The sequence below is a fragment of the Arvicanthis niloticus genome, chromosome 10 (assembly GCF_011762505.2).
Source record: "Arvicanthis niloticus isolate mArvNil1 chromosome 10, mArvNil1.pat.X, whole genome shotgun sequence".
In the NCBI taxonomy this organism is placed as follows: Eukaryota; Metazoa; Chordata; class Mammalia; order Rodentia; family Muridae; genus Arvicanthis; species Arvicanthis niloticus.
Window position 1 is genome coordinate 3,245,837 of NC_047667.1, and position 22,239 is coordinate 3,268,075.

A 22,239-nucleotide genomic window follows, 5' to 3' on the forward strand; every position below is an offset into this window, starting at 1 on the left:
TTGATTTTTGCTTGTAAAAGACCACCTCAGTTCTTCAGCACCCATAAGATGAAAGCAAAAGGAGGAATGGCTTTACCTACTATATTCATAGAAAGATTTCTATCAGTGGTAATTAGTCTCAGAGTCAAAGGTGTTCCTGCTACATGAGCTTTCAAAGCCAGGCCAAAATAGAAATGTATAGAACTACCCTCGCCTTCCATGAGGTACCTGGGCCTCTGGACTCTGATTGTAAAGTCTAAACAAAAAGTTAGAAAGGTCAACAGTGAGCTAGATTGAGACATTATGGATGGTTGGAGCTTCTTGGTCAGCCAGTCTTGCCAAGGCAGCAAGCTCCATGTTTCAATGAGATACTGTGTCTCAAAAACATAAGGTAGAGTTTGATTAAGGAGAACCCACAATCAAGGTTGACTTCTACACATTCCCTGCTCTCTCTCTCTGTCTCTCTCTCTCTGTGTCTCTCTCTCTCTCTGTCTCTCTCTCTCTCTCTGTCTCTCTCTCTCTGTCTCTGTCTCTCTCTCTCTCTCTCTCTCTCTCTCTCTCTCTCTCTCTCTCACCACAAGCACACACACATGAACACACACACACACAATTGACAGAATGTTGATTGAATTTTGCCTAAGACCAGAATTTTTATGTAAGGTCTGCGAAAAATAGGACACATTGAACTTACATGAAACTTCTATGTGAATAATTTTATTTGGTAGACTGGGAAACCTTCAGTCATCTTGGATGAAGAAACTGAAGCTCAGAAAGGGTATAAAGCTAACAGGCAGAATAACCAGCACCAAATTATAATAAATACTTCCAAAAGTGCTCTGTATGCACTGAGATTCTCCCAGGAGGTACATTAGTACCCTTTAGGGGTTGTTCCACATAGAGCACAACAAGAAAGAAAATAAAAAGTTATTTTTCTTGTTGCTACAACAAAATTCTATCCAGTGGTTTCTTAAAGTAAAAAGGGTGTGTGTGTGTGTGTGTGTGTGTGTGTGTGTGTGTGTGTGTGTGGAATTTAAATATATAGACCATCATGGTGGGGAAGATATGGTTTCTGGAGTATGAGCGTATTAAATCAACATCCAGAAATCAGGGAGATGTGAACGCTGGTACTCAGCTCACTTCTGCCTTTTTATTCAGTCTGGTATGCTATTCTATGTTATGGTGTTGTCATTCTTAGGATATGTTTGCTTATTCAGGTAAACTATTTTGTAAATGCATTCATAGAGGCAGTGAGAGATGCATTTTCATGATGATTCAAAATTCCACAAAGTTTAGAGTGAAGATGAAGTATCAGAGCATGTATCTGGGAGGAAATGTGCCTATGTAGTAGAGAAATCCATTTACCTTTTTGCTTAGTGGCAACATAAGGTGACTTTCTACAAGCTGTACAAACTGCTGTCTATTCACCAGGAGAACTTTGTTATAGAAGGATAAATAATGAAAATGAAGCTATACCCATCTGAGAGTAAAACTACACAGAACAGTTATCTCAAACACATGTAAATCTAGCACAGAGAGATAAGAGACATATCTTAATGCAGTGGATTATAGGTCAATCAAATATAATTTTCTATTTTACAAGATAGGTGTAGCAATCCAGGATTGCTATTCTGAGAATGTAAAGTGCAGAGAATGTGATATGTAAAGAAGAGAAGCAACACTGTGATCCATAGTTCCATGAGAGATAAAAAAGCAGTGGCTTATAGGTCAATCAAATATAATTTTCTATTTTACAAGATAGGTGTAGCAATCCAGGATTGCTATTCTGAGAATGTAAAGTGCAGAGAATGTGATATGTAAAGAAGAGAAGCAACACTGTGATCCATAGTTCCATGAGAGATAAATTTGGGGGACACAAATTACTTTTGCCTACATGAACTGGTGAGTAACATCTATACTACTGTGCTAAGGCAAGGTAGGTTGTATCCTGATAGTATGATACAAAATGCAGACATAAAAATCTCATAAAATATGTTGAGATATAACTGAAATGTACACAAAAGTATTAGGATTAGGAATAAAGACATAGAAATAGCAATGTAAAATACAAGTATACAAAAAAGGTACATTAATTTTTATAATGTTCATTTATACTTATGTAATGTCAAAGCTTACACATCATAAGTTTTTATATTAACTTTTATATTGGCATTCTGAGGAAAAAATGCAATTCCTGGAAGTTTTATTTTTCTTTCTTCTTCAAAATAATAGGGAAGCTCTTGGTATAAACATCATTCAAATTTATCAATCTCATTTCTTCATGTGCAAATATGTGTAGGCTGTGTACATAGACATGGTAGTAAGAACTGGAGTGGACATAGTGGTTCAGAGCACCATTGCTACAGTGACCTTTAGCGGAAGTAGAGTTCAATTGTACTACAGCACTCCTTCTACTCCCCACCCAAACTAAGAGACATGGTAAGGAAGAAAGAGGTTTTCTGATCATTCCCAATTCTTTTCCTGGGACATGAATCACATAGCCCAGGGTAAATGAGTTCTGACCTCATCACCTACTACCTGGACATAACAATTTTCAGTGGTTCAAGGCTTACTTTCTGATTTCTGGTCACCAGCTGTTATGTTTACTATGGACTGTAATCTTGATTGTATCTAGACCCACCAAGGAAACGCAGCTCTGGAAATAGCGGGGAGGCAGGTTCTATGTGGAGCCAGGAATTGATGCAAAAGCAAGAGGAATTTTAATTTCCTCTTAAATTTCAGTTAATTTCTAGAGTGAAAATATTATTGGAAGCCCATCAAAAGTGACTGCTCAGACACAGTTCATAGCTGATTCAAAGTCCCTGGAATTCTAACTGGTTGAATCTACACTTAGGTATTGGTAGATCTCAACAATTGCATGGTAGCATGGTGCCTTCACAGAAGCAAGCAGTTTAACAGAACCTATAATAAACAAATAGAATGAGGGAGTTCTCTACAAGCAACAAGTGAAGAGGTCAGTTCAAGACCTTTGGAAAATTCCCCCAGATGCCTCCCCTCCTGGAAAAAAAAAAGATCATGGAACCTTTGCCTTCTGGAAAAGAAAGGCTAATTAACATTCCTCAGACCACAATGGGGGGAATAGCCCATCAGCCACCTGTGGGTGTGAGGAGGCCCAGAGAATGGGGACACATTCTGCAGGACCAACTTTGGCCACTTCATTCCCTAAAGACCAATCAGTTTAAAAGTCACACTTTTAAACTGCCAATCATATTATTCCTAGTTGCTGTTTTTCTATACTGTACCCTGGATGCTGCATAAAGGTTTGCCAAACAAGCTGCCCAAGTTCACATCTCCTTTTGGTTGCAGGATGACCATAGCATGCTGGAACATTAAAATTCCTCTTGCTTTTGCATCAATTCCTGGCTCCACATTGTTCACTCAGGGGGTCCCTGGTAAGCTAAGTTTACTCAGAATCTTGCACAAGTTTAGCAGAACTATCTAAATCAGCAGGGCCATCTTGATGTTAGGTTTCTAGAATAGAGTTGGAAACCTTTCCATGGCAGTCTCCAAAAGGAGATCAAATTCTAATTAAACCTAAAGTGGTTTCATCCAGAAAACAAGATGGAAGAACCTATGCCCTGTCTTGCCATGTCACGGAAAGACCTTCCCTAACTGTGGCTGTCACCATCTCATACCTGAGTCTTCGCCTTCCCACTTCTGCTTCTTGAATTGCTACCAAATAACCTAGCCACCATTGAACTGTGACCCAAAGATCCCTCCCTTCTTTATATTGCCTTAGTCAGGTATTTGTCACATTAGAAAAGTAACTAATATGACACTTATAACAGAGTGTGTAGTGCAAGATAAGGAGCCACCCCCTAATCAAATCACCTAAAAGACATTTTGAGACCCCAGCCAGAAGCTGTGCATCAAGATGAGGATTGGCCTCTGTTTGTTTGAAACACAGGACAAGTAGCTGAGGAACATATTTAACATATTAATATGGACCTGGCTGCAATGTTCTTCCAACATTCCTCTGTCCCTACCTGTTAAAGGGTATTGCTGGAATATCCTGCTCTCTACTCTGAATTCTCCAGCCTATGGCCTTGGCTCTCTTTCCTCCACAGGCTCTTCTCTATATAATCTAGACATTTTGTTTATTTTTCCCTCCTTTCATACCTTTGGCCACCTGTCTGCTACACTTGGTTTTTCTCTCTCTTTTCACTTTCTCCTTTCCCCACATGGTTCAGGGTCATGACCACTCTGGGGTCTCCCAGATATATCTACCTCTGGCTCTGCTCTTCCATATATCTATAATAAACATTCTACTCTGCCATATCTAGGATCAGTCATGACCTTTCCTTTGTACTTATTTTTTTAATTCACCCTCTATACCAAGAAATTATCTGAGAAGCCACATTCTCATTCTAAGAATAAAACTATCAAAAGCATATGTAGACTTCAATAGTCATAACAGACCTGAAAATTAGTATCATGTAGGTAAAACAGTCCTCGAGGAGTTTGGATATAAACTCCGATATTGCCATTGTCATTTGAGTGACAATAATGAAGACATCTAATATCTCTGGGATATGCTTTACTTGGAATCTCTCGGATTAGAACACATATGCATATTGACATTGTGTAGAAGACTTGGGTGATTCCACCTTGCTTTATTAGCTATGCACCAACTCTCAACATTTCCTTCTGCTCAAGATCCCTGACTTCCTAATATGTGGAAAGTCAGCCAGCTTTCTATCCATTTTCTTTACCACACTGCTCACAGGACTTGATACTCTCTGGCCATATTTCTATCACATTTGCATTGCTGTTTCCATATAACATTTAAGATTTCAGTTCATGATCTCAAACAGTTTCAGTCCATTGTGATGGAAAAAGCAAGTAGACCCACCTAGTTCATGGTACTGAAAAATAGTGGCAGATATTGCTAATGCCACAAGTGTCCAGGAAACCAAGAGAAAGTAGGAACAAGCTCTGGTTGAGTATACCTGCTGACTTACTTCCATCAGGTAGACTTTACCTGCTAAAGATTCTACAGCCTTACAATATCTACTGGCAATCAAACATCTAAAACAAAAGGCAAAAAGACATTCCAGATCCAAATGGCACAATTATCCAATAAGGAAATTAGTATAAAGCACTGCACACAGAATTTGTCATATGAGTGAATAATTAGTAAGTATTAGCTGTTTATTTTCACTCTTCCTCAACATGTAACTATTGAATGGATGAATCAAATAGAAAATACTTTTGAAGTGAAGCATATACTGCCACAAGGAACAGCTTGTGAGCACAGGCCAGCTTCTCAGTGACTGACTGACTTTCCAAGGTCCTTTTCATCCCAATCACTTTCTAATTTGTAGCACTATAAATTACCCAAACGTATTAAAACTGAAAAATATAACTCCTCCAAACAGTTGTCTGTGGAGAAACTGATAGGAAATGGGCAGTCCTCTAAACAAGACGGCCTTCCTACTAAGCCAAAGAGAATTGTCCTGTGTGTATTTGGAAGGGGTATACAGATAACAACCTGTGCTATCTCCTTCATGCAGGTTCTGTGACAGGACAAAGGTTGCTTTGCTTGCACGTTTTTTGTCATGAATCTATTTTTTCAATCTTTAAACACATTACAAAATAAAACTATATATTGAGCTAGGGATGGCTTAGTCAGGGGAGGATGGTCCAGAGTGCTTATGACCCTGAACCATATGGGAAGAGGAGGAAGTGAAAAGAGAGAGAAAAACCAAGTATAACAGACAGGTGGCCAAAGGTGTGAAAATAAAGGAAGATAACCAAAATATCTGGATAATATAGAGAAGAGCCTATGGAGGAAGGGCAACCTATGCCCTTGGCTGAAGAGTTCAGAGTAGAGGGCAGGGTATACCCTATAACAGGTAGAAACTGAGGAATGTTGGGATATACTTCACAAGCATGAGAATCTAAGTTATACTCCCAGAACTCACATCATCAAGATGGACATGGAAACATTCCTGTAGTCCTAGTAGTCTGGGACATCAGAGCCAAGTATATCACTATTGTTTTCTGGCTAGGAAGCCCAGCGGAATCAGCAGCTTCAGATTAAGTGACAGACACCATCTCAAAGTAAGAAATAAAAATATTAGTTGGAAAGTGATTAAAAAATTACATTTAGTTTCAATCTCTGACCTCCACATGTATGTCTATGCTTATCACACACACACATGCACACACACACATATACACACACATCACATTACTTAGTGGCTTGTTGATGAGACTTCTTCTTTGTTGTCTTTCTTCTATGTTTCCACATCCACATATAGGGCAGCAATCATCATTTCAGAATATTCTTTCCCACCTTGGAAGCAGGCATGTCCATCCCTTTCACTCAGTGGATAAGTAAAAGACAGATAGCTTAAAGTGATCTAATAGCAAAGACACAGTGATATTATCAAGTTTCCTTTGAAAACAAGATGGAATTCATATGACAGAAACCAGGAGGGATTACTGAGTGTTGCTGCTTCAGTGACAAGAAGAGTATTGTTTCATATCTCAGAATCCACAGACAGATATAAGAAAGCACAAAGAGCAGAAAGTAGAGCCATAACTAATTGTGGGGAACAAGTAGAGAGAGTTATTTATCACCTAGAGCTTAAATGACATGTCTGGGATACTCAGGGGAACCTTTAAAAATTGTACTTCATTCTGTTTAGGACAACCTTATGAGATTGAGATTATAATGACCAGTTAGCAAACTGCGGCTCTGTAAAGGGTGGGTCCCAACACAAGCACATAGTGAACAATAGGTCATGGTCTTATATTCAGGGTTTTTTCATATAAATACCATGCCCTTGGGACCAGGAGAGCAACACAAAAAGCAAGCATCTCCCAAAAGCTTCAATAGTATGATGAATTCTACACTTAAATTCTCAGAGAAAATATCAAATGTTTGGCGAGTTTCCTTGTTCTGCTGTCTACATTTACAATGCTTTTTGTTTGTTAATTTTCTGACAAATGTGGCAATAATACTGACAAATATAACTTAAAGAAAAAGATATTATTTTTGTTCAAGTTTGAGGATTCAGTTCACTGTGGTGGTGAAGGCATGGCAGCAGGAACTTGAAGCAGCTCTCAAACAGGTTTCACAGTGAGGAAGAAGAGAGTAAATATTGGTTCTCAGCTCACTTTCTCCTTGCTAGTCATCCCAAGATTCTCACATATGGATCTATGACAGCACAGTCATGTTGAATCTTTCCACTTCAATTAACCTAATCTATAAAACCCTTACATGACCAGAGGTTCATCCCATTAGGTGATTCTAGGTCCTGTCAAGTTGACAGACAATAGTAAATATCACATGTATTCAAACAGTATAAGACATCAAATTCGTCCATATAATGATAGTTAAAACATGAGACAATTAAAGATTTTTACCACCTCTCTAGTGCAGTGTTTTTCACCATGTGGGTTAAGACACCTTTGGGGTCATATATCAGATATTTTCATGGCAGTTCACAACAGTAGCAAAGTACAGTTATGAAATAGCAACAAAACTAATTTTATAATTGGTTTACATAAGAAACCACAATATAAAGAACTGTATTAAAGGGTCACAACATTAGGAGGGTTTAGAACAACTGTTCTAAAGCATTGGCCTCCAACTATTGTATTGAAAGCAACTAAGGAAGCCTGTTTGGTGTTCTTTGTAAGTATATAAGACAGACTCCTCTGGAATTGAGATTTCTGAGATCTGACTCTAAAGCACTTCAACCAAATAAGTTTTATCTGATTAGTTTCTAATGTTTTATGTTATACAACTATCTGGGGCTTACTATCTGTTTGGAGTGCAAAAGACAGGATTTTTTTTTATTTTTAGCAAAATAAAATTTCTCTGTCTTTTGCATCTAAGCTACAAAGAAGAAGTCAAATGAGCATAAGCAACCTCATACCTGAGGAACAACTTAGGGTAACCATCAAAATCCAGTTGTCCTCTCCTACTCACAAAAAAGAGTTTACTCATTGAAGTTAGGCAGACTAGAGAAGGACTACAGGCTGGGACCTCAAGTGCTGTATGTTGCTTCCATTATGAGGTATTTAACTACAGATGCAAGATTTACCACACCATCTTCTTCCAATTGAGAATCCTACTTCTTGGATTTTGTTCCATAGATGTCCTGTGTGATAGTGTGACTTTCTTCAGTGCAGAAACATGGAAGACTGTAAAATACAAAGCCTTCTGTTGAGCTACTTCACTCAGAGAGTGAGAGGTAAGTGAATGTTTATTGTGTTGAACTGAAGTACTGAGATGAAAAAAGTGTTGTTACTGTATTGTAGACTAGGTAAAAGTGACTAGCATGTGCCAGAGTGAGGCAGTGTTTTCTTGGAGCAGCAAATTTCAAGACTGCCCTGGCTTTGAATATTTTATAGTCACTGACATGGAAGCAACATAGGCATCTCTGACATCCATCAGGAGAGTTGGTGATATGAATTTATGATTCATTTTGTATATAGAATACAACTGGTTACATTTAAATGTAAGTAGTAACAGCATACACCAAGCTGAATATTTTTTTCTTTCTCTACTTAGGGTGGAATTAGTATATTAGTATCTATCAAGTATTTACTTTGTGCTGGAGATGTTAAGACAACCTTCCTTTTTTTCTTTATATATATTTATCTAACTCTCTATCTACCATCTTTCTTTCTTTCTTTCTTTCTTTCTTTCTTCTATTTTTTTTTTACATAACTGAGAATTGAACCCAGGGCCTAACACAAACTAAGAAAGCACTGTGTACTAAGCTAAATCCACAGGCTTCTTATTTAATTTGAGATAGTATCATATGTAGTTGCTAAGGCTGACCTTGAACTCACACAGTATGCCAGAAAGACTTTGACATTTTGATCCTCATGCCATGACATCCAGAGTACCAGAAATAAGAAATCTTTTCCATCAGACATAGTTATAGTAGTTCTACCTCTACAGTATTCCTGCAAAAATTAGAATAAAAATTAAAAATAATAAATAATTAAAATAATAAAATTATTAAAAATGTACATTGTATTAGATCAACATATATTATTGTAGCCATTAATATACATAACATTTATTGGCAGCTATTTAAAACAAAAATATTAAGGAACTGCACTTGTCATTATACAGTCATGATTTAATGTATCTGTAAGGTCTAAGGCTCACAGATGTGTTAAACAGTACATTTGTTTTATGATGATGACTTAATTTTCTTAATATAATTATTGTAAGTTTTATCAATTGTCCTGCCAATAATATAACTTCATTCTTTGCTATAGCCAAAACAGTTCATATATGTACCTATGTACCACAATTTTTTCTTTATCCAGTCCTATGTAGTTGAATATCTAAGTTGGTTCAAATAACTTAGCTACTGTTAATGCTTATTTTTGAGTATGTACCTAGCTTTGGTTCAAGGATCTCGATGAAAGCAAACCCTCTGCATCTGCCTAACCCAATTACAAAGGCAATTACTCAGAATACTACAAGATGAAACAGCACTGAACTTCTGAATTTGGTCATGAGTTAGAGACTCCTTGGCTCAAATTTGCCTTCCAGTTTGAGCAGTGACACTGTTTTGCCTGACATTCTCTTTCCATATAAACTGCAGATGCTCATCAGCTTTTCTGAGAAGCAGAAACCCTACCATCTGGGTCCAACTTTGACCATATGGCTCTGTTAGAGCTTCCATTCTCCTATGAATCTTGATTACCATTGTTTTCAATCCAGTAAGTCATCTTCAGCTTTAAGTTTTCCTTCAGATGCAATAAGTGTATTATCAGTCTTTTTTCAGCATAAAAACACGTCATGGTCAGTCTATGACACTTAGGATATATAAAAGATTAGAAAATAACTACACACATGCCAGCTCAGGAAAGAACACATGGAAGTGCACACTATAACATATGTGTAGGCTCTACCTGCTTTAGCCTGAGGATACCAACATTGTTGTTGGTTGTCTCATATTCTTTTTGTCTATATGTATGCATGGCAATGATGTGAGCTTACTCTTGTTTTGCTGGCCTTCCATTTGTCAGCGTTCACTGAGATTTATGATCCTTATAAAAACAGCAAGGGCATCTATGACAGCCAAGCCAACTCCTGGCTCATGGGGAATGTTTTCACAGTTCATTTTAAACCTCATTGAATAGCTGCTATAAGTTGTGGTAGTTTGTCCTGATTATAGTTTTGGTTTGAAGAGGTATGACCTCCATAGACTCATGTGTTTGAAGGCTTGGTCATAGAGAGTGGTATTATTAGGACTGTGGCCTTGTTGATGTAGATGTGGCCTTATTGGAGAGAGTGTGTCACTGTGCTGGCAGCCTTTGAGGTCATATATATGTTCGAGCTATACACATTATAGAATACATTCTCCTTTTGTTGTCTGCAGATTAAGATGTAGAATTTTCAGCTCCTTCTTCAACACCATGTCTGCCTGCATACCCCCATGCTGCCTGATATGATGACAATAGACTAACCCTCTGAAACTGTAAGGCAGCCCCAAATTAGATATTTTCTTTTGTAAGAGTTGCTTGGGTTATGATGATTCTTCACAGCAATTAAGCAATTAAGCAATCTAAGACAATTATTAACTTGATTGGATATGGAGTTAACTAAGAGATATGGGTGGATCTGTGAAAGTATTTCTGACAACTAACTAAAAGAAAAAATCCTCCCAGAGTGTGCAGCAATTGGAAAGACATAGAGGTCCATATAGAGAGAGTTGCTATGAAAAAGCATTGTTGCTTATGTTCCTTAACTTATTGCTGGAGAGTACATCTATTCTGTTGTTCTTGCTGCTGCAGCCATTCCTCATTGACATCAAATCCCAGATTCTTTAATCTAATAACTTGAAGTCTAGCAGATTTCCAAGAATTCTCCAGACCTTCAGTACCAGGTTGGGACAGCTAAGACATCAGCCACATAGACTGAGTGCTACCAAATTTGCATCCTTTCTCATATGTAGAAGTTTGTTCTGGTGGTATTATCAGGAAAGAAGACAAAATAGCATAAAGAGTTGGTATCTGCTCAACTCAAGTGCCTAAAGGCTTATTATAAATATAAAGATAATTATGTTCTTTATTTGAAAACAAAATAATCAATGGGGTGATATAAATATATAATAATATTTAGTATAATAATTTTGTGAACCAACAATGGGCAAGAATTTACTTACAAAATAAATTGAGATTTCAGATTTTCAGATTAAGGTACACTGGTTCCTTAAGACACAAGTGATGATGTTGTTTAGGAAAGTGGAGATATATGGTTCCTTAGCAATATTGGTTTTACCCAAGACTTGAGCAGTTCCAGACAAGGATTAGAACACATGTTAGTTTGAAACCTGTGATTCCAAAGCATCAGAACATGAGCTAAGTCAAAGCAAGCTGATTGCATATCAGGTGGCAGAGCCCATAAATTACAGAAACAGCAGGTTTAAACACCAACCAGACTTTTTGAAAGGGGTACTCTGCTCTGTGGTGGAAGCAAAACTTTGGAAGCTCAGGGACCTAATCATGGAGGCACTTAATGCCCCACTGTGTGGTGAGGCCTGTGAAATTTGCTGCTTAGTGAATGGGCTGCATGGTTCCCATGCTCAAGAGTTACTGAGAACTAGCACGAAGTAGGATGTCATGTTGCTCTGATTATCCAACCAGTCTCTTTAGGCATAGAGCTCCCATGAGAGAACTAATAACGGCTTAGCCTAATGAATGATTCATAACCTAAGCTGAAACCTCTGATTAAGTACAATATGGTTGAGGATATGTTTGGAAACTTAAATGCAAAGGAATTTAAATAAAGTTGAATATAGAGAAAGACATTAAATGAAGAGAGAAAAAACTAGGATAAATAAATCCACGATAGAAATATCCAAGAAAGGAAAAAAAAAGTGATATAACGGTTTTCAAGTATACATAGATACTAAGTAAATATATTCATTCCTTTGATCCTAAAACTTGGAAGACATTGGCAGAGATATATTCCTTGTAAGATCCAGGCCAGTTGTCTTTTTATAGTAAATACAGGTAAGCCTGTGCTGTTTAGAGAAGCCTTGTCTCAATAAATATTAGTACATTTATATCATAGGAGAAGAGACTATTTGAATTCCATACAATGTTGTTTTGACTCATCAAAATGAGAATGTTTATATGTCCAATGGTAATTATGGTAATGTACATCTTCTTCAAGAGAGGTCAAAATGGAGCAAGTCTAGGTAAGAAATTGGATCAGCCTATACCTATAAGGTCTTCAAACTGATGGCTGGACAAAAGATCTGTTATGTAGGGAGAGAGGTTTTTGTCTTTATAGAAAAGAGGGGGAAAAAGGCTCTGGATTCTATTTAAAATTGTAAGAATTAGATTTCATAGAGTGAGACCTCCTGAAGACCTTAGCTGCAGAAAGAAAGGAGAAAAATCAAAAGGACCAAAGAAATAAGTAATGTATAATAGTAAAGCCTCTTTTGAAAGAACTTTGAAACTGATTGGAGCTTGTATATATCTCAAGCCAGAACTTGCATAGCCAATAATTCTTTGACTACAAAGTCCTAAAGACTTATCAAGTCATCTTTTCCATTGGAATAGATACAAATTTACATTACTGTGTTTGTTACAATGCATACTAACTTACAAAAGACAGATGTCTTCACCTGATCAGATGGAGAGTATAGAGTTAGCTTTAGATAAATTGTGTACCTTGCGCATACCATATATTGTTGGCACAGAACTATGTATTGGTTTTGAAAAATTATGTTCACAGAAAATGACAACAACAACAACAAAGCAGTGCTAACAAGATCCACTCTTAGAAATGCTAAGATGTTTGACTCATCTAAAGATTGCTTCAATGCTATTTCAAGGGAAACTTTCTTGCAGAATGACATCAAGGAAGGCTGCTGACCCCAGGTAACTCCACTTCATCCAGCTTTGCAACCTGAGCCAATGTGGAATTCAATTAAACACTATACTTTCCATCCCACAGTGACTAGAAAACAAGTGTTACAACTAGCATTCTTAAAACTAACTGTTTTTCTAATTTTCTTGGATCCCCAGAAAGGAATTATAGGTCCAAAACTCAGCAGGAAACAACTGTAAAAAAAAAAAAAAAAAAAAAAAAAAAAAAAAAAACTACTCAACTACTCTCCATTCTTAAGAGGTGGATTGTTTGATTTTCTGGTCATTCAATGACTATTGCATGTTTGTCATCATTTAATTGGTGATGGATACAAATAGTTATAGTCCTAGACAGGGAGAAAATGAAATAGAGCATTTAGACTCAGGGTTTTTTTTTTTAATCTTTCCTCTATCTTCCTTTCTTTCATAATAACCAGAAGGGGGTGTAACAGAAAAAAAACTTAGAAATAACCATATAAAATAAGGATAAAGGGTATATAACTAAATGTACTATTCAACTTACAAGTATTGTTATTCTCAAACAAGGCTATTTTTGTTGCACTGGTATATGTTGTTGTATACTAATACAGTTTTAAGGTTTTCATTAGTACAAATCTTTGTATATTGATACAAATTTATAGGTTAATTTTGTTACAATGCAATGTCTGCATGTTTTTAAACTTATATAAGTGTTGTTCCTTGTGGCTCATTTGAAAATGCAAGGTTGAATGAGAGTCCTTTTAATAAGTGCTATTGCAAACTGTTAGCAATGGTTGAGAAATTCAAGTTAATGATTACACCATAAAACTCATGGTCATATTATATTCTAATCTGGATTATCACGGAAATATGCATCCTGAATTGCACATATAATGGGTACCTAGAGACAGGCAACATTTTTTTTGTTTAGATATGCTATGAATAGATAAATGGCTTTCAAAAGCTTAGAGACTCACAAAATATGTCATTTAAAGATATTTTTATTAATATAATGCATTTTGGATATTGAGACACATCATCTCCTGGCAGCACACCATTTCTACTTCAAAGAGGATGGTGAGGACCTAAGAATCTCTTGTTGGCGATGGCCTCAAATATGGCAAGCTTACACTGGGCTCCTCATAATTCAACTTCCAACAAAATGCTGTCCAGAAAGAACAAATTAATTCATGGAAGTTGACTGCTAAGCTCTGCCAAAACTGAGTAAGGAAGTCTTTCATAAGTATAGTTTCACAAATGTTTGTCAGATATATGAGGTGAAAAGGTTGAAGATGGATGCTCCAACTTTATAGAAATAACTGTTTGTTAATTCTTAGTCTTAGAACATGCATGTCTGCTTCTGACTGTATAGATAAAATTTTTTCCTTCTTAGGTATCTGATGAGTTTGAAGACTAGATAGTCTCACAACTAAACTTAAGTTGCTTAGGATTTAAGAAGATGTTTTTAAATCAGTAATGCATGTTATGGTAGAAAATTATTTAGATATAAAACTCTGAACTTACCAAGATAGGATAGATGACAGAGTATTTTGTACAATCACTGCCAAATACAAACATTTTTAATGCAACTCTTACTTAATATTTTTTATAACTATTTCACTAATTGTTTCTATTGTATGTCATTTATTATTATAAGAGAAAGAACCTTTTTATTTAGAAAAAATGGAGAAATATATGAGGTCAGTCTCATGCCACCTGTTTTCAAATGCAAAATGCTGTACCCTAATATACACTTGCTTCACGACAAGCAGATCTTCTCGTATATCACTTTTTATTGTATAACCTCTCTTGCTCAAACTAGCCATGATTGCTTAATAAAGACGCCTACAGACAAGAGGATGTGAAGCAAAGGTTCCAAAGCTGGGTGGTCTCAGGAAAGAAAAGTGGAGAGCAAGGAAAAGAGACAGAAGAAAGTTATCATCGGGTAGCTAGACCATGAACACATGGCCATGTCCACAAAAGTCACTTTCATATTCTCAATATAATTTGGAAAAAGATTTTCATTTTATAGCACAAAGTCACAAGAGTCCGCACAATAACAGTATAAGTGAGTGTGACTTTATACATCTGATCTTTCAGTTTCTACCTTCCTCATCCAGAAATTACAGATGTCCACTAACATGTACCAGATTTGTTTATTTTTATAAAGCCAAAAACTTGGTACATACTAACAAGCAGTTTCCCAACTGAGCAACATGCCAGTGCAAGAAAGAATTCCAGATATTTTGCAATTTCATAAGAAGATACACTGATATTTCTACAAGAAGATTTTAGTGGGGCACCTAAATGTCTCTGGACCATAAAGGGAAATAACCCACACAATTCTCCTTGGAAGCACACATCTGTTTCTTCTGAGTATATTTTAAAATTGCACCAATGTGTACATCCATAAAAAAGTTCAGTGCACTATTTATTATATAGAGAGGGTACTTGCATAACACTCCCTTAAATACCAGATCCTAAGATTCACAGCAATCTTACAAACGGCAAGAAGATTTCCAACATGACCTAAATAACAACAAAAATAATAAATTGGCAGAATCATGGAACTCACCTTGTATGCCAGTGATGGGATATGAGGGAGCCAGTGGGACTTTAACAGGATCAAAATGAGGACAGAAAAATGGAAGGGAGAAAGTGGGAGAGAGGGAGGGAGGGATGGGAAGAGACAGAGAGACAGAGAGACAGAGAGGCAGAGAGACAGAGAAAAAACTGGTCAATCTACATGAACTCTTTCAAGGAGATAAAACTCCATTTCCAATGTGAAGCTTCTCTGAATTTCAGTAAAACAAATAGTATTTACACAGATTCTATAAAAACAAATTAAATAATGAGAAAACAAAACAAAAGAATTCAATTTAGTTCATCTGCTTGATGGTTAAATCATTTTATATTGAATTAAGATTTCATGGCCCATTAGAGGTCTGGAGAAAAAATTCTCAAGGATACTTCTGGACTAATGAGTGTTGTGCAAATTGTTTTTCTATCACATGTTTTTTTTTTTTTTTTCTACTTTTTTCTCTGGCAAAAGAAACCTTTGGTTTATGGAATTTGGCCCTGTACTTGAGAAACAACAGCAGGAATTATAACTGAACCTAAGTTACTTTTATTAGTAGAATATGTTGGTATTTTTTTTATCTCTGAGATATATTTTTTACACTCATAAGAAAATGCTACTATCAATCAAAATATTATAGCCTCCTACACATGTCTTATACTTCTTTTTAATATCCTCTGATGAATGTTTTCTTTTATCTCTAATAAAGATATAGGCTTCTTTTTGTGGCTACAAAAAGCCAAAGGCAAAGAGAACTGCCAAGTATGGCATGACTGTTTAAGAGAATGTATGACAGACTTCCTGTACCTGGATCATCTCCAGACTATTAATCCCCACGACCACCACTTGTGTTGCTGGATGCTATTGCTCCAATCGTGATCTGCTATTTGTTTCATTTTTCTTTCAATCTCTCTTTCTGGGGAATATATATATTTCCCACATTACACAGAGTTAATCATGGCATAATAAATAAAATAGATGTGGTACTCAGTAATGAGTAATGGAGGTGGTTATGAAGCTGTGGAGGATAAGGAAGAGGCCTTTCACTTGAACTCTAGGGCTATTGAAAAGAATCTATACAATATAACCACATAGGCCATAAAAGCTTACATGGCCCTTTGTAGAAAGAGTTCATTGCCAGGCTTAGCTTTGAACTTTGAATTATGAGGAGATATATGTACCCTCTACTGCCAGGGGTCCAGCCCTTAGGTGAGGGGAGTCTACTTCTTTCTTCTTCTCTGTTCTTCTTGAGGCAGCAGAAGAGGGAAGAACATTGGTGGGGGTAAGACCTGGGGTCTTACAAGAAAGATTTGTGGTAAGACTTAGGTCTTACGATCTATTTAGGGTTGCTGTATAATGAAAGTTTACTTATTTATGCTAGAAAAATTTACTTACTATGTTACTGTAGCTGACCTACTCTCTGTGATCCTCTGGGAGAAACTGAAGTTTCTGGCACTTAACACCTCAGCCCAAAAACATTAAAGGATAAAGTAAATAGCCTTTGTAATCTCTCAGCAGGAACTGCTGGACCCTGACTTATGCCTGCTAGTGTTAGGATGCAGGAAGAAAAAACACTTAGAGAAATTTGTATAGAATTTATTACTAAGTGTATAAAGTTTCCTATGAAAGCTATCTAAGGGGAAAAGTGGAAATGTCCTGAGTGGGGAAAAGGAAAAAAAATTTTAATAAGGGAAAATTTCTAAAGGAAAGAATTTTAAGTAGGGAAAAAGAAAGGAAACGACCAATGGCTCCTAAAGAACCTCTACTACTACTACTACAACGACGATGACGATGACTATTGCTGCTGCTTCTGCTGCAGCCTTGTCTTTGTCTTCAGTACTTATACATCTTTCAGAGTACATGATCACATGTTACAAAGTTCATAACAAGTTCACACCAAAAATCAAATTATAGATTGAAATAGAAGTTTACAACACAGAATGTTTACATGCATATCTACTAGGAGTCCAGACAATGATGATTCAAAAATATATATGGCCACACTCACCCTGCCCATGACTGCTTAGTAAGGCATGCCTCTTACCTTCTATTTAAAACTTAAAAGCTTTATGCCAGGACCTGGAGATGGACCTGTAGATAACTGGCTATTTTAATTTTTTTCTTTTGTCATTGTGACCGAATGGTATAAATCTCCTTTCTTTCCTTTTCACCATTAATTGTATATTAATTGTCTTACTGAACATGTATGGCATAATCTCCCTTGCTGGAGTTTACAGGGACCAGACTCCCATCATTAACTTTAGTAACATCAGGGGCAGAGTGCTGGTGATTCCTAAGAATTCATTCTCTGGAAAATGACATGCTTCTGAGGCATAAAAAGGGAATTTTTTTTCTTATTGTCACTTACAATGAGTACACATTGAAACTGTATCTTAGATAAAGTTTTTTTTAAAATACATTAGAACTAAATTTATTTGCATTGATTAGTTTTCTGTTTTATAATATGACCTCTAGAAATTCTAAGTGTGTGAATTCACTGCGGTCACACTAGCCATGATCACATTTCCACAGTTTTCTCAAAAATGTTTTTCTACATTTGGACAAAGCAAATGGACAGAGTGGATTGAAAATATTTTAATTGATTTTCACATACAACACTGCCTCCAAAATCCACATTTAAAGGATTATATTAATATGTTCTATTCATTGTTAGTTATTAATCTTTTATCATACATATTTTAAACTGAAATTCCTCATGAATATATAGGTATATTAGGAAGCATTTTTATAAGAGTGCTGAGGTTTTCCACTTGGAACTTGCCTCATATACATGAACACAAGGTCTAATCACAGTACTGGTTCAGGTGTGGATCTGAATTTAGAGAGCACCTGCAAAGATTTTTCAGTTGTAGAATCCTGGAACAAAAAATTGGATCAAGGGCTCATGGATAGTGATAGACACCATTTATTACAAAGGATAGAGATGATCTCCTGAGAATGGAAGTGGAACAGAGAGCCAACAAAGGTTAAAAACTCAATGATGCTTAGCCAAGAGAGTAATAATACTTTACATGTCATTTCCTTACTACCTGCCTTCCCTGGTATTTGGAGACTAGTGCCCTTTTCTGTTAACATTCTGCTTTTGGTTCCCCAAAATCAGTAGTTTCCAGTCAGTATTCTATATTTATCTTGATACTACCCTACAACCATACTCCCCTACCACAACACTATATATAAAAATGTTATATGTTTTTATTTATGTACATAAAAAACTTGCACTATCTATGATTTCAAGCAGATGTATTTTACTCTGTAAGAATTTATGACAGTGGCATAGGAGTGAATATGAGTTTTTATAGAACAGGAGATTTTATGTGGTAGGGAAAGAATAGAGTACACTTTTGCTGGAGAAGCATTGTCTGGGACATTCCATCAAAATGAGTGAATTGAAGTGAAAACAGATGGAATATGCTGTTGTACTGTATTGCAAGGTAGCTTGCCCCCAGTTGGCAGTAAATGGTAAACAAAGTTGCAAGTGACTAATGGCTGAGAAGGGAGGCAGTGGCAGAACTTTTAGGATTCCCAGTCAAGAAATACAAAGAAGGGAGAAGAAGGGAGTCAGCAATGAGAGGATTTTAGGATGGACAACACAGTGAAGGAGCAGGATGATGAGATGGCCAAAATGTAGATGAAAGAAGAAAGCATCCCCATAGGAGGGCTGCCCAGAAGGTAACAGCAGCAAAGATAAGATATAAAATTAGAAAGTGTTAACTCAGAAATACCAGAGGTGAGTGTGTGCTAGTTTCAGGGATGTTTGGTATTGCTCAGCTATTGAGCTAGTTAAAGAATATTAAAATATAAATGTTGTGTGTGTGTGTGTGTGAATGTCTTTCATTCATGAATCCAGAGCCACATGTACACCCACCAGGAGCATAGAGCAGACCATAAATCATTTCTTCTACAAGTTGACATATAGAGTTTATTTAAAATTCTATAGTTTAACAAATACATATTATATACTGATCATTACATATAGTACCATTTCTATTCTCTTTCTCTTCTAGCATCTGTCTGTAAATAGATGGACAGATAGATACATGACTGATAGAGATAGATGATAGATAGATAGATAGATAGATAGATAGATAGATAGACAGACAGACAGATAGACAGATAGGTGGGGAGTGGCTGAGCACTCTTTTAGACCTCAGACATTCAAGAATCAGCAAAATGCTTGAGACTCCTGCAATCACAGAACTTATAGTATGGTACAAAGTAGAGTCAATCAGGATGTGCTCAGCAGCAGGAAGCTATATTCCAATGCCTGAGGTTTTAGTCTAATGTGTTCATGCACATACTAAAATATCCAGAAATACAAAACTCTAACTGTGGGTATCAGAGGTGTTCTTTGATTTTTTGAGATTCTTTTGACATTATTGTAGTGATGAAACTGTATCCAGAACATACTGATAGTGAAAAATATTACTTCTGGCACACAGCCTACATGAGGTATTTCTCAGCCAGAGAGGTGATTCAGCAGGTAAGGGCAACTACTGTCAAGCATGATGACTTGATGATCCCTGGGACATGTATAGTAAAAAAAGAAAATTGATTATTATAGGTTGTCCTGTGACTTTCAAATGCATACCATATGATTCACATATATGTGCATATACCAAGTATTTTATTCTCTCTCTCTCTCTTTCTCTCTCTCTCTCTCTCTCTCTCTCTCTCTCTCCTACTCTCTCCCTATCTCTTAAACACACACACACATACACACAGAGAGAGACAGAGACAAAGAGACAGAGAAAGAGAGAAGACAGAGAGACAATGAGAATAAATGGGAGGAAAGGTATAGTAGAAAGTTTTCCATACTCTTTTTTTCTAGAAGATAAATATTTGGTAGAGAGAAATCATTTCTTTATATGTATTTGACATATGACTGTGCCTCACTTTTAACACAGCTCTTTAAGCCCAAATCTAGCTCATAATGCTGTATCTGGATCCCTAAATAAATTAGAAACTTCTTGATGTACAAGCATGAAGAGATGAGTTTGATCCCCTGAATCATAAAAAAAGCTAGGTTTGGTGGCATGCACTCATCATTCAAGTGTTGAGACAACAGAGACAGTCAAATTTTTAGGGCTATCTAGCTATCCAAATCATCCTACTTAGTTAATTTCAAAAGAATCACCCTCTTTCAAAAAACAAGTTTTTAGTAACTGAGGAAAGACCTATACTATATACAAATGCTTTGACTCCCAGAAACTCACATATATCTGCACACACACACACACACACACACACACACACACACACACACACACACACACACACACACACACGATTCAGATATACATAGAGAAGACCAAAGCTGAGAACCATGTTCCATTGCCCTTCATCTTGATTATAATCATCATTTTAATACCTCTTCTGCATCTTCTCAAGGTCCTACTAACCTTTGAAGCTAAATCTTATCACAGTATTCCTGGCAACAATTCCCTGAAGTACATTTTTAAAATTTTATATTTTATTTACATTTAAGATGCCATCCCATTTCCCCATATACCCTCCCTAGAAAACCCCTGTCCCATGCCCCCCCTTTCCTTTTTGCTTTTATACAATTTTTTAATGTTAATCAAAGGATTTATAAGTTTGGTAATGCTCAATCAGAAGCGTAACCCAATACCCAACCTACATATAAAAACTATCTTTGACTGGTGGAGACCTGTGAACATCTGCCTCCATGCCCCCTCTCTCTTTCTCTCTCTCATCACCTAGCTTCTCCTCTCCTTCATCTTCTCTCCTTCCTCTCAGTACTCCTTCCCACTTAGCTTCTCCTACATATCACCCTTCCTGTTAAAGTAAAACTTTTCTCTCAAAATACAATTAGAGCATACTTATTCCTAATTGTACCAGTGAGGTACAAGATAGTCCTAATACCCAGTCCATCATTTTGTTGAATAACCAGAACCTCTGTCATCTCTTCTAACTAAAACACTTACTTTTGATCCTGGCTTTTTTGGCTTTAGAATGAATGTCAGCTGAAAACCATCTACTAAGATCTTTTCTCTCAAAGTAAATAGCCAGGATTGGATATGAGACTATAGGTCTTCAACCCCGTCAGAAATCCAGAATGACTGAGTTAACTGAAGTTATAGGAAGCACTAAACATAGCTTCTAAAACTTAGCCAATTAATAGACCGCTGAACACCTGAAAAGCCCCTATACTACCGAATGTTGGAGCATCAAATCTTCAGCCTTCTGGCCCAGAGTCATCTGACAGACCTTAGTGATGCAGGATTATTAAGGGCTGATTACTCTGGGCAGATATAATCAGTCTACTACTCTGCATGTGTGTTCTTTTCTGGACAGTAATTTGTCTGTAGATGGAAAGAGGCAATTCTTGCCTAGTGGCTGTCACCACACAACTGGAGTAACTCCAAGGATGCTCAATTTCTTCTTAGAATCCACGACAGAAAGCTGTCAGGAACAAACAGGTCTCTAATCAGAATGGACATTAATATATAAATATTTGTAACGACAATTCTATGGACTTCTGATGTTTTGAAAACCAACTATCCATGTAAGGTAACCAGGAATGTTGTCTGTTCACTCCTCTCAGCTATGTCTAAATATAATATGGGAAACCTCCTAACAATAAACTCAAAGCCATGAATTTGCTATAGTCCCTTAACTCATAGGTTAACTGTCCCAAATTATTTAAAAAAGTTAAAGAAGGACTGGGTCTAGGCCTTGTATTCCTAAATGTGTTATACAGGCACAATGGCCATGGGAGTATCAATATTCATCTCACTTTTATATTAATAAGAAGCTCATACCAATGAAAACCTTAAATTTGA